The following is a 14336-nucleotide window of genomic DNA, read 5'->3' as shown; positions in this document are numbered from 1 at the left end:
CATCATGTTGGAAGTACATCGACATTCTGTCATGCAGTGAAACATCTTGTAGTAACATCGGTTGAACATTACGTAGGAAATCAGCATACAATGCACCATTTAGACTGCCATTGATAAAATGGGGGCCAATTATGCTTCCTCACATAATGCCGCACCATACATTAACCCGCCAAGGTCGCTGATGTTCCACTTGTCGCAACCATCGTGGATTTTCCGTTGCCCAATAGCGCGTATTGTGCCAGTTTACGTTACCGCTGTTGGTGAATGACGCTTCGTCACTAAATAGAACGCGTGCAAAAAAATTGTCATCGTCCCATAACTTCTCTTGTGCCCAGTGGCAGAACTGTACACGACGTTCAAAGTCGTCGCCATGCAATTCCTGGTGCATAGAAATTTGGTACGGGTGCAATCGATGATTCCAGATTCTCGCGCAATTTGTCTGCTACTGATGTGCGGATTAGCCGCGACCGCAGCTAAAACACCTACTTGGGCATCATCATTTGTTGCAAGTAGTGTTTGACGTTTCGCGTGTGGCTGAACACTTCCTGTTTCCTTAAATAACGTAACGATCCGGCGAAAGGTCCGGACACTTGGATGATGTCGTCCAGGATACCGAGCAAGATACATAGCACACGCCCATTGGGTATGTTGATCACAATAGCCATACATCAACACGGTATCAGCCTTTTCCGCAATTGGTTCAAATGGTTCAAATGGCTCTGAGCACTATGGGACTCAACTGCTGTGGTCATAAGTCCCCTAGAACTACTTAAACCTAACTAACCTAAAGACATCACACACATCCATGCCCGAGGCAGGATTCGAACCTGCGACCGTAGCGGTCGTGCGGTTCCAGACTGTAGCGCCCAGAACCGCTCGGCCACTACGGGCGGCCCGCAATTGGTACACGGTCCATTTTAACACGGGTAATGTATCACGAAGCAAATACCGTCCGCACTGACAGAATGTTACGTGATACCACGTACTTATACGTTTGTGACTATTACAGCACCATCTATCACAAAGCGAAAAAAGTGGTCCAACTAAAACATTCATCTTTCTTTACGTGCTACACGAATATGTAATAAAAATGGGGGTTCCTATTTAAAGAAACGCAGTTGATATCCGTTTGACCTATGGCAGCGCCATCTAGAAGGCCAACCATAGTGCCATCTGGTTTCCCCCTTCAAGCTAGACGAGTTTCGTTCTTTGTGGTTTTTTCGTTTGATGCTTATTTCGTGAGACATTTGGTCCGGTCACTATCAATGGACCACCCTGTGTAACGACCAAGACACAGGAGTATCAATGTTATAAAAGTATTTCACTGTTTTAATTGTATTAATATATTTGGAGATCTTCAGTTTGAAGAGTGAAACTGTTGGTATCGCTGACAGCGCACTGCATGTGGCGCGAGGAAAAAGGAAGAAGAGTGGAGAAAAAGAAGAGCAGTTACATGGTGTGTGCACGGCTGCCGGCTATACGGGCAGCCAGCCGCTGTCTCTCATTTGTAGGACACGAGTGGCCGCGATCTCGTTGCGTCGCCGCTCACGTCGCACCTGGCGCTGCCAGCACGAAAAACACGACAATAAATTGCGCGCCTGTCAGGGAGGCGGCTGTGGCTCTGTGTGGGACAGACGCGCCACGCCGGGGCGACCGTTGTGTACTGCCGGCGCTGCCGCGGCGGCCGGCTGGCGGGGACCCGCGCCGCGCGCCTTGTCACCCACCTGACGCGGCCGCCAGCCGCGCAATTACCAGCACGCCGCACCTCCCTTCCTGCGTCTCGGCAAGAAATGCATTCGCGGAATAAGCTGCTACTGCGTACCTGGATACACTTTGCTTCGCAGAAAATACACCAATTTGCCTATTGTCTTCATGTCAACACTGGTTTTCAAAGAGAGGTGCCGCAGAAAATACACCAATTTGCCTACTATCTTCTTGTCAACATTGTTTGTCAAAGAAAGGGCTGCTATATTTGACGCACTGGACACATATCCGGAAATTATACGATCGGTCGCGAAATGGAAAATACAGTGAAAATCTGATGAAGCTTTGCACAGATGCAGAAGAGTACAGAATATAGATGTCAAATGCAGGAGCCATGAAAGAGAAGGCATGTCAGGATGCCCGTCCGACAGATCAATCACTACCAATCTGTGGGAGCGCTTAAGCCCTTTATTTGGCTATGTTGCTTTGAAGCAACATCAAAATTGCACACTATTTCTGCGACATATTCAAGTTTGGACCATGGATGTGCATTGGTACTTTCACGCAACATATAAGCTCTCATATACAGTGGTATTCTGTTGTCTGTGGTAAAAAGTTTCTGAATACTATGCATCTTTTGTAGAAATCGCGTAAGGTTACGTAAGCACCATTTACCCGTGTAGCAACTTCTGTCGACTTCATAGAGTTGTTTTTCCTTCTCTATTGAAAACTTTTTATAAACTGAAAGAGGAAATCTCGAAGATGAGTTATTAAAAAAACGTGTAAGCGATTTCTTATGTAGGACAATGTAAATGGAGTTACTTTTCTGGGAAGAGCAAGGCTAGCTTTGACTACTGGATGGACAACACGTCCAGTAGAAGAAGAAAACTTCAGCTCCAGTGGCAGAGAATGATGTACGATACGACACTTTTGGTCACTGATAAGAGCATGGGCCAAAAAGGAAGATGTGACTTTTCTCTGACTGTTATACAACTCTAAATTGTGAAAAATGGGGAATTGCTCTGTGCTTTGTACAAAAAAAGGGAATTTTCTTAAGACATTTCACATGAAATAGTGAAAAATGCAACCGTTTATTTAGCCACAGGTACAACTTTATAGTATTTCCAGTGTAGCACCCATGCGCATTTTCTAGGCAGCGATGCAGGCAAAAGCATGTAAAAGTGTTCACATGACCATATGCACCTAATTTAACCACCTTAAAAGTACTTCTACACAATATTTCTGTGTGTGCCAAATATTATGCCCAGCGTTCTTCCTGTCACCCCTCAAAAACGGTGCCAAGATTCTAGACGGCTATCTCTCTAGCCAGCTGCCATCACCTCGACGCCATTATCCATTATCTGCTGCAGCGGTGGTGCATGTTTGGTTAACATTTGATTAAACACTGAACAGCTGCCTCGTGCCGAGCCTCATCCCTCTAGAACGTCGATCAGCTCTTGTGTCGCTGTGTCGCACTGCTTGTGGGGATTCCCCCAGACTCCGGTACTGCGACGGCCCGCTGACATAAATCACGACGCTGCCGCCGGGAATTATTTTGCCCTTCATCACCGGAGAGGGACGGTCGAGGGTCAAAGATCAGAGGTCGCAGGGTGCGCGACTGCCTCCCGCCCGACAACAGCCGGTGGCAGGCACAGAGTAATTGGCAGTGTGACGGCATACGCCAGATGCGGAACCGTACATCGAGGACAGTGTGGCCAACACCACATCTGTGGCATAGGGGGAACAGCGGGGATTGCACATCGAACATCTGCGCTGCTTCGCTTCGTTTCTCTTCCTGCCAAAGGGCTTGCACGGAAAGACTTACATTTTCACTTTTCCAACGTGCTATTCGAGAGTGAAACGATACAGAAATATTCCATAAGTTGTTTGCGAGCCCACTATGAAACTCTTCATTGTGAATTGCAGAATAATCGTGTAGATGTAGATGTAGTTAACCACACATCACTAAAATTACTAAATAGTAGGAGTATAATCACCGACATGTAGGTAAGTGATTACTGTGTCATTTGTGTTGTTCCCACGTGCGTGCGGTAAATGCGGAAAAGTGAACTATGACGACGTTATTACCAAATGCGACTAGACAGGAAAAAACGTGCTGCTATTCTTTTATTGGCGGCCGACGGACTGACACGGATAGACATTCATCGTATAAGGAAGACTGTGTATGGGATAGCATGTCTGATGAAAACAACCCGTGTGAGACTGTGCACCAAGTTCCGTGCTGGAAGCGAACCGTTACAAGACGTCGGTCGACCTGGGAGGCCAGCCTCGTCCGTTACCGACAAGTGGGAGGCACTCGAGCACCCTCGCTATACCCCTGATTTCTTCCCCTGCGATTGTAAAGCATTCGGGGTATCGAGAAAGGCCCAGAAGGGTCGACGATTACTGCCTGAGGAGGAAGTGCGGGAAGCAGTTACGGACTTCCTCACGCGGCAGGACACGGCGTTTTAACAAACGAGTATCTTCAACCTGGTGTGACAGGGGCTCACGGCCATTTGCCAGATTGGCATACCGAACCTGGACTGTACGGCCTTCGAGCGGAAACTATTTGATCGCCCCTTGTACAACTTTTTTTTTTATAATTTCTTTCAACGGCGAATAGACTGTGCGAATGGAAAATTTATGTCTTCGGCGACTTTGAAGGAAAATTGTTTTTATGTCTAATGAAATATATAACTACTCTTGCAGTGAAATGCTCTCAGTCTACAAAGAGGTAAACAATTCAAACTCCGATGCAGGAAAATTTTTCCTCTATTGAAGCTGGCGTGCAAGGGAACGAGAAGTGCGGGGGAGGTTGATTACTACTATCTATTTCTCCACCTCCACACCGTTCCTCATTAGGCTAGGACGCTAATGCACGCGACTGTCAGGCGCAATGGAATTCATCAAAGGTCATGGAAGAAGTCTATTACGAACAACTGGTACAAAAAGAAACATTTCGAACGCATGTACGCTCTACGTACCAACAATAATACTCAGGCAATTTAAGAAAAGTCAATTGTTATCTTACGTTTTCCTAGAGCGAGTGAAAGAATATCCAAACTTCTGCACGAACAGTGAAGAAGTAGACTTGGATCGTGTAATATTTACGTCTACAGGCTACATGTCACAATGAAGAATACTGTCTGTTCATTAGTTAATCCAGAGGTTCGATTTCCAGTACCATTGTGAGAATCAACTCAGAAATAATTGCAATATTGGAAATAAAGTGCTCCTATCGTCATGGAAAAAGCAATAGCTCAGCATACTGCCTGTCGACTCAGTTATCGAGACAATGATAGAAAAACTAGCGTTATCAGATAGATCATGAACGTACCAAGGTTTTTCTCCGAAGTCGTGCAGGCACTTTCCCTTTCACGGGCCATCGTATCAAGATTGCATTGTGAGTACCTCGAGCCGGCCACTGTGACCGAGCGGTTCTAGGCGCTTCAGTCTGGAACCGCGCAGCTACTGCAGTCGCAGGTTCGAAACTTGCCTCGGGCATGGATGTGTGTGATGTCCTTAGGTTAAGTTAGGTATAAGTGGTTCTAAGTCTAGGGGACTGATGACCTCAGATGTTAAGTCCTACAGTGCTCAGAGCCATTTGAATTTTTGAGTACCCCGACACGGGGCTAACCACTGCTGCCAGTTAACTGTCACTTCTTGAAACCGGAGGTAGCTGTAGACTATCCCGAATTGTAGCATATTCAGAAAATCTTTCGCCAAATTAATGGTGGACAGTTATAAATGTTGCTTGTCACATGGTGCTGAGTTTACTCTAGGATAACTCCATTGGACACTCAATGCATGGAAAAGAAGTACAGACGAGATGAGATACTCGGCACTGTCAGGGTATGAATTTGTTGAAACTTTCATCGAGTAATGCATCTGCCGGCCAACGAGGCAATGTTCAGACAGCTGGCTGACATATGATATCTGTTTATATTGACATTCCATGGAGTCTCATGATACATATGCTCTCATCTCTCACGCCAGAACGATGCAGAAACCTGCAGCCTAATCATATGGATCCCTTTATTTGCAGACAAATAAACATCAGCCACAGGCGACCGGTACATTTCATCCCACTGCTACCGTAGTGTCAGAAATGTTTGTGGAACACTAGACGACATGAGAGTACTTGTGTGATGACTAGGTCATCTGCCTTTAAACATTTCAATGTCATCTGGTACGCTTTTAATCGAAGTGTGCATGCCTTGGATAGAGATTCGATCAACAGTGAGTTTTCGACCTCGGAAGAGGTGAATAAGGCCTTCGATGACTCGTGGAGTCTGTGCCGGGACCAAAGGACTGAGCTGTTGCTACTAATTACTGGCTGTGTGGCTCCAGTTGCTCACAGAGAGAAAAAAAGAAAGAATAAACCTTTAGACGTCCAAAATAAGGCAAATGTTCGGCATGAGTACTTTAAAGGGACGTCATAGACAGGCCTTCTGTTGGTGTTGTCTTCAGGCTGAAGGCTCGTTTGGCGCAGGTCTCCACGCTAATCTATCCTGTCCCAGCCTCCTCATCACCGAATAACCACTGTAACCTACATCCACCGCAACGCGCTGACTCTAGTCAAGCCTTGACCTGCCTCTACATTTTTTGCCCCCAGCACTTCCTGCAAAACCAAACTGACTAGTGCTAGATGCCTCAACATGCGAACCAAGCAACCAGTTCTTCTAATTAGGTTGTACACAGTTTTTTTCTCCAATTCGGTACATTATCACCTCATTACTTATTCGATCTAGCCATTTAGTCTGCACCACTATTCTGTACCACCGTATATCAAGAGCTTCTATCCTCTCCTAATGTGAGCTGCTTATCACCCAGGTTTTCCTTGCGTATAAGGCTACTTTTGTGACACTCTGTACACCCAGGTGAAGAGACTGTTTTGATCGAGTGTGGCGGTTGAATCACATGAGCTTTTGGCGGAGGCTAGTGCTGCACCGACTGCTGGCTCGAGGGCGTGGTGGCTGTGGAGCTGCATGGCTGCGGCCATGTGCAACTGTAAAAACTGCATGCTACCAGGGTGTAATGTCATGTCTGCCCGGCCTCGGTCACAAAGGGATAACTGGCTTTACACATCTTTGTGCACGTGCGACAGAAATTATTGTTATTACACTAAAGCACGATACACCATTTTAAAGAGGAGGAAAGAACCGATCTGTGGATGCAGATATGCTGTGGAGATGATGTTTGGAAAAAGTAAGGGCGCCAAGAAAGTTCTTTCAACGGAAATTTAGTAAATAATTAATAGCTTTAGTAAATTATATTGTACAAAAGAGATCGATTTGCAGAGTAGTGGTGTTCATACTTCATAGATCGACTAAGCTAGTTACATTTTCTATCATTTACATAATTAACTTGTAAGAGATATTTTAAATGCTCATTTGAGCAAAATCAGAGTATTCTCTAAAAACTGGCCGCGGTGGTCTAGCGGTTCAGGCGCTCAGTCCGGAACCGCGTGACTACTACGGTCGCAGGTTCGAATCCTGCCTCGGGCATGGATGTGTGTGATGTCCTTAGGTTAGTTAGGTTTAAGTAGTTCTAAGTTCTAGGGGACTGATGACCACAGATGTTAAGTCCGATAGTGCTCAGAGCCATTTGAACCATATTCTCTAAAAAACGACGTTACACAACCAGAAAGGCAGTATGTGCATATATATATATATATATATATATATATATATATATATATATATATATATATATATATATATATATATATATATATCTCAAACAACATTGTAATAAGATTTATGTGATCAATTGATATTTATAATTAATCGTTTATTATTATATGTAATTAAAAATTTCTTAAAATCTGATTACAGCAGTGGAAGGGACAGGCCAGTTCCTGTAAGAAAGAATGCCATACAAGTAAAGGGTGATTTTTTCCATTGTGTACAGACTCCAGGGATTGATCGTTGAGAGGATACGGAACAAAAAAGGTCTAATGAACTTACGTCGGGAAATGCATGGTTTCCACGCTAGAGACCATTTGTTCAATCATACTTCGTTACTGAGACTGCGGTCTAATACGCGTTGTACCATGCAACCACAGTTACACTATGCATGGTTCTACATCTACATCTACATCTACATTTATACTCCGCAAGCCACCCAACGGTGTGTGGCGGAGGGCACTTTACGTGCCACTGTCATTATCTCCCTTTCCTGTTCCAGTCGCGTATGGTTCGCGGGAAGAACGACTGTCTGAAAGCCTCTGTGCGCGCTCTAATCTCTCTAATTTTACATTCGTGATCTCCTCGGGAGGTATAAGTAGGGGGAAGCAATATATTCGATACCTCATCCAGAAACGCACCCTCTCGAAACCTGGCGAGCAAGCTACACCGCGATGCAGAGCGCCTCTCTTGCAGAGTCTGCCACTTGAGTTTGTTAAACATCTCCGTAACGCTATCACGGTTACCAAATAACCCTGTGACGAAACGCGCCGCTCTTCTTTGGATCTTCTCTATCTCCTCCGTCAACCCGATCTGGTACGGATCCCACACTGATGAGCAATACTCAAGTATAGGTCGAACGAGTGTTTTGTAAGCCACCTCCTTTGTTGATGGACTACATTTTCTAAGGACTCTCCCAATGAATCTCAACCTGGTACCCGCCTTACCAACAATTAATTTTATATGATCATTCCACTTCAAATCGTTCCGCACACATACTCCCAGATATTTTACAGAAGTAACTGCTACCAGTGTTTGTTCCGCTATCATATAATCATACAATAAAGGATCCTTCTTTCTATGTATTCGCAATACATTACATTTGTCTATGTTAAGGGTCAGTTGCCACTCCCTGCACCAAGTGCCTATCCGCTGCAGATCTTCCTGCATTTCGCTACAATTTTCTAATGCTGCAACTTCTCTGTATACTACAGCATCATCCGCGAAAAGCCGCATGGAACTTCCGACACTATCTACTAGGTCATTTATATATATTGTGAAAAGCAATGGTCCCATAACACTCCCCTGTGGCACGCCAGAGGTTACTTTAACGTCTGTAGATGTCTCTCCATTGAGAACAACATGCTGTGTTCTGTTTGCTAAAAACTCTTCAATCCAGCCACACAGCTGGTCTGATATTCCGTAGGCTCTTACTTTGTTTATCAGGCGACAGTGCGGAACTGTATCGAACGCCTTCCGGAAGTCAAGGAAAATGGCATCTACCTGGGAGCCTGTATCTAATATTTTCTGGGTCTCATGAACAAATAAAGCCAGTTGGGTTTCACACGATCGCTGTTTCCGGAATCCATGTTGATTCCTACATAGTAGATTCTGAGTTTCCAAAAACGACATGATACTCGAGCAAAAGACATGTTCTAAAATTCTACAACAGATCGACGTCAGAGAGATAGGTCTATAGAGGGCGATATTGTTCCTCATACGTCATGACCTAGCGACCTCTCCTGCCATAATAATTGTTAATGTTGTTCCGATTCACTTCTCTTGCTGACTCATCTCTTAGTTGATGTGACACAGCGTTTATTTGAATCGAGAGCTTGCCGACATGGTGTTTACTTACGGAAACGCAAACGACAACTGGCGGCAGGCGCCGAGGTTGCACAGCATTCAATGTTTGCAACCCTGGTTCGCGGTTTGTCCGATAAGGTGTCATCTCATTAAGGAGTAAATCATGAAGGACCTACCCGAAATGTTCTGATACCAGACTTCGAGGAAATTGTGATTAACACCGCGGAAGGAGACCGCCGTGACAGTATCAGGTAGTTGGCCCACCAGTACAGGGTAAGACAGACGACCGTGTGGAAAATTATTCATGGCAATTGTTACTACCGTTATTACTTTCAGTGTCTGCAGGGCTTACTAGCGACGGATCGGATGAGGGGATCCAGTTGCATGGACTTCTCGTTCACTGGATCTCAATCCGTGCGATTTCTGGTTGTGGGGACAACTCAATTGTATCGTGTATGTGGAGCCCAATCCAGATGTAGAGACACTGGAACACCGTTCTCATGCTGCCTTTGACTTTGATCAGATGCAGCTTCGCCGATGTGAACGTGTGAGGCAGAACATGCTAAGGCGTGTACAGGAATGTGCCGAGGCACATGGAAACAATAGTCAACACATACTGTAACTGTGGCTGCACGGTACAGCGAGTATTAGACGGCAGTCTCTATCAACGTATGATTGAATAAATAGTCTCTAGCATGGAAACCATGCACTTCTGGACATAAGTTCATTAGACCTTCTTTGTTCTGTATCCTCCCACCGATCAATCCCTAGAGCTTATACACGGTGGAAAAAGTCACCCTGTATATGCAATGATTATTCAAAAAACTGAGAGCATGAACTGAATTTGAGCATTGAAATAAAAACATGCATTTCTTTAACTTTAATTGGTGAAAAAACGACTTTACGTGGAATCAAGTATGAGATGTAATTTTTTTTGAGAATTTTGTTGTGCGTCTAATGGCACATTCGTATTCAAAATTATACTACAGTATAAGGAATTATAAGGCTGGAGATACGACTAAATCGTTAACTGGCATAGATGCATGCAATTCCCGGGGAAGAAGGTCAGAGACTTTAACAAAGCAGCCGCTTTTGGGATTCAGAAGTCTGGATACGAAAAGACATTCTGCTACAGTTCAGTGGAACGTATAAAAATCCACAGTGATTAGGACGCTAATATTATTATGCGAGTAGTTTAGTGGGACATGTATATACCACGAGTTAAGCCAGATTGCATTTGGAACTATTTTCACTGAGTCTAACTTAAAGTCGGTTAATTAGTTCTATCCTGTTGATTTCAACGCTGGTCAGCATTTAGGCTCTTTATATCGTGTGTTTATCAGTCTTATATTTTATTGTATAGCATTGATCTCAACAGTTTAAACAATGAACATTAGCTATTTTTATTATTTTAATTATATAGTGGGTATGTCAACCAGTGTATTGGGGACTCGGGCTACCTTCTATTCAAGTAACTACTTAATGGAGGTTAATCAATAGTTTCATTCAGTATATGTGATAAAGAACAATAAACATTAAACTGAACTGTAACAATATGTAGCTGTGGGAATTTATTAAGATTGTAGCACCTACGTTCAACCTAGCATAATTTAAATCTGATTTATTCATTAGGAAGAATTTCATTATTTTTATGAACTAAAATGACATAAATTGAAATTTAGTTTCCATCCCCTTGGCATCAAGATCAATTCACATCACAGCTATAAAGGGTGTGTGTGGCACACTCTAGACCAGCACCTTCAGAAAAGACTTCCTAACACTTAAATACATGTTGTATGTCAATAAATTTTTCTTTTTCCGAAATGCCTTTCTTGCTATTGCTAGTCTACATTTTATATCCTCTCTACTTCAGCAATCCTCAGTTGTTTTGCTTCGCAAACAGAAAAAAATCTTATAATACTTTTAGTGTCTCATTTAGTAATCAAATTCTCTCTGCACCACCCAACTTAATTCTAATACATTCCATTATCCTTGCTTATCAAGCGCAGTCCTTTCCATTCAACAACTCTTACAAGTTCATTGTTGTCTCTGACAGAATTACAATGTCATAGCTAATCATTAATATTTCTATTTCGTCTTTCTGAACTTTAATCAACTTTCCAAATTTATACTGAAATTTCTTCACAGCTTGTTCAGTGTATGCGTTGAATATCATCAGGGATAGGTTACAAACCTGTTTCACTCCATTCTCAGCTACTAATCCTTTTCGTAACCTTTGATTCTTTCAACTGCAGTATGATGTCTCTAACAGTTGGTTTATAATCTTTCACTCCTTGTGTTTGCTCTCTGATACCTTCCGAATTTGAAATATTTGATCTAGCAGTACTATCAGTAATTGTTCTTATTCAGTATGGTTATAGTAGCAAGAATCAGCAGTCTGCAATTAGTGAAAGTAAACTGGGGTGTTATGCCACCATTTTTCTGTAAGTATTCACATAATGTACACAAATTTATAATAAAGACCCATTTGACTGGTATATTTAAAGGGTGCATAGCACAAATCAGCTACATTGCATTGAAAAGTTCTGGGGAATGTTTTTTGAAGTGAAAGCTCAGGCTCTTGAGATAAATTTTGTTAATACTTATCATTTGCCGACGGCCTTGTTATGCTGGTAACAGTGATTTCCACAAATCACCAAAATTTGAAACAGCAACTGGTTCGTTTTGTAATTGCATGGGTGACCGTTCAAATGGCTCTGAGCACTATGGGACTCAACTTCTGACGTCATTAGTCCCCTAGAACTTAAAACTAGTTAAACCTAACCAACCTAAGGACATCACACACATCCATGCCCGAGGCAGGATTCGAACCTGCGACCGTAGCGGCCTCGCGGTTCCAGACTGCAGCGCCTAGAACCGCTCGGCCACTTCGGCCAGCGCATGGGTGATCGTCTGGATACACTTGATTCCGTTTCCACAAGGACAATCAAGTCGCCGAAGTGGTGGTGAAAAAAACGCTTGAAACGGATCGTTTGCGAGACGTGAAAATGGTGTGCCGGAATGAGGGCCAATTCCAAGTACACGTCTTTCAAGAAGAATTTAGTTACCAAGTGAATTTAACAAGTAATCAGTTGCGCTCACCTCACGGGTGGGGGTGCCAAATGTATGCAGAGGACGCGTAAATCCGTGCAGCTCACGGCTGGGTTTGGGTCTTGTTCCGGCACACATTTTTCAAATTTTACAAACAGTTGTTACCTGTCTGTCAGTCAGATAGGTGGTGGGGGCGTGGGGGGTGGGGAGAGGGAGGGCCTTACATTCAGCTATCTACTCGATGCGTTTCGAAAGGGGGTGCGTCGGACTGGAACATCATACGACTGGGGTTCAATCCTCACTCCGTAACAGAGAGAATCTTTGAATGTTGTATTTCAGTGGCTAAAAATGTATCTACATAAAGAAACTTCCCAAGTGTTTGGGTATCTCATTTGGTAGAACACTTGCCTGCAAAGACAAGGGTCCCGAGTTCTAGTCGCTGTCTAACAGGGTTTTAATGTGCGAGGAACTTTCATAACAACAGATTGAAAATTTCATTCTTAATACACATAATGTCATCCGTTAAAGCTAAGAACATTAAATATCATACCAATGATTAGTCACGTCGCTGGCTACTCACATTATACCGACTTCTTACGAGCAATGTAAACAGAAGAGAACCAAGGGTAATTTGTCCCGCTCACCTGGAAACAAGGAGAAAGTAACCGTTAGGAAATCTGTATCAACCCTAGTGTAAACATAAATTAAACAAAATATATCTTTACAAAATCTCACAAGTCAGTATGACGTACATATTCCTAGAGCAAAGGGATCTACATGATATACATTTCTACATATCAAGAGTTTCAAATATCAGCTGCCGTTGCTTACAGAAATTTGTTGTATTGTAACAGATGCAATAAGGTACTTTTGTGTCTGTTCTAGTGTGTTCTAGTAACATAGTTGTCCTTACTAGTTGTTTTCGTCATTGTAATCACCACTTAATGTTTCTTCTTCATTTAATTAGTTTACCTTTTTGCTCACAGTGAAAAATTTACCGAACCAGCCGACATGTGTAATTAATGAGAATTAAATTTGTTCATGTAAATTGTTTGTCGAAAACAAGAGAAATGTCGAAACAAGTGTGTAAGCGCCAGACTGACACTCCACAGGTATGGGCTTAAATCTGCATTTGGTCCAATGATTTTTACTGTCATTTGCCGTATCTTTAACTTTTGGTAATGATTTACGTATGTGAGAAATGGCAAGTTGCACAGTGGCTCGGAGATCACGTTGAACTGTAGATTCCTCCGGTTAGTCAGCTCAAATGTTTGAGCACCACCTCCCAAAAGGACCGTGTTCTGTAAATCACTGTTTGCTCACGTCAGTATTTGGGTTGAGGATTGCTTTATCTCGTCTTAGATTGCATGACAGTAATGTGTTTTGCACCCTCCTTTTCTTTCGCTCCTGTACCTTTCAACGACAACCAAAATTCAACATCACACGTTCAAATGATCGTAGTGCTGATGACACTACTGTTACACATCCAGACATAAAGTATAGAACAGTGGCTCCCAATCTTTCAGGGACTGTTACCTCTGTTCGCAATCAGACATTAGCCAGCTGTCACCCTCCAGGCCTCCCCTCACACCCTCTCCCTCCCCGCCCCCCCCCCCCCCCCCCCCCCGGGGCCCAGACCGTCACAGACCATCGTCGACATTAGTGCCTAGCTGACAACAAATTCTTTGACAGCAGCTGTATTAGGCATGGAAATGCTACCTGTCAGTGAAACATGTAAATTTATGCCGGAAACACGTAGACAGTATGACATATGGAGGTTTGGATCAGTCTGGGAGCGTGCACGGATAGCCGAAGTTGTGAAGGGTAAAACTGGCGACAAGCGGGAAATCCGGGTTCGAATTCCGATCCGGCACAAATTCTCACGTATTTCTAATAGGTAGTACAACTATACCTAATACAGCTGACGTCCATGAATTCTTCGCAATCAGCGTACAACTTTCATAATAATTTGTATGACTGGTGTTAGACATTGTAAAGTAAATATTAGGTTTTGTAGTTGTTATTAAACCACAATCTAATGAGGCAGTGAGACAACAACTTTTTTTGGTACAATGATGAAGTAAATAT

The sequence above is a fragment of the Schistocerca cancellata genome, chromosome 5 (assembly GCF_023864275.1).
Source record: "Schistocerca cancellata isolate TAMUIC-IGC-003103 chromosome 5, iqSchCanc2.1, whole genome shotgun sequence".
Lineage (NCBI taxonomy): Eukaryota > Metazoa > Arthropoda > Insecta > Orthoptera > Acrididae > Schistocerca > Schistocerca cancellata.
Note: the sequence above shows the minus strand (reverse complement) of the source record.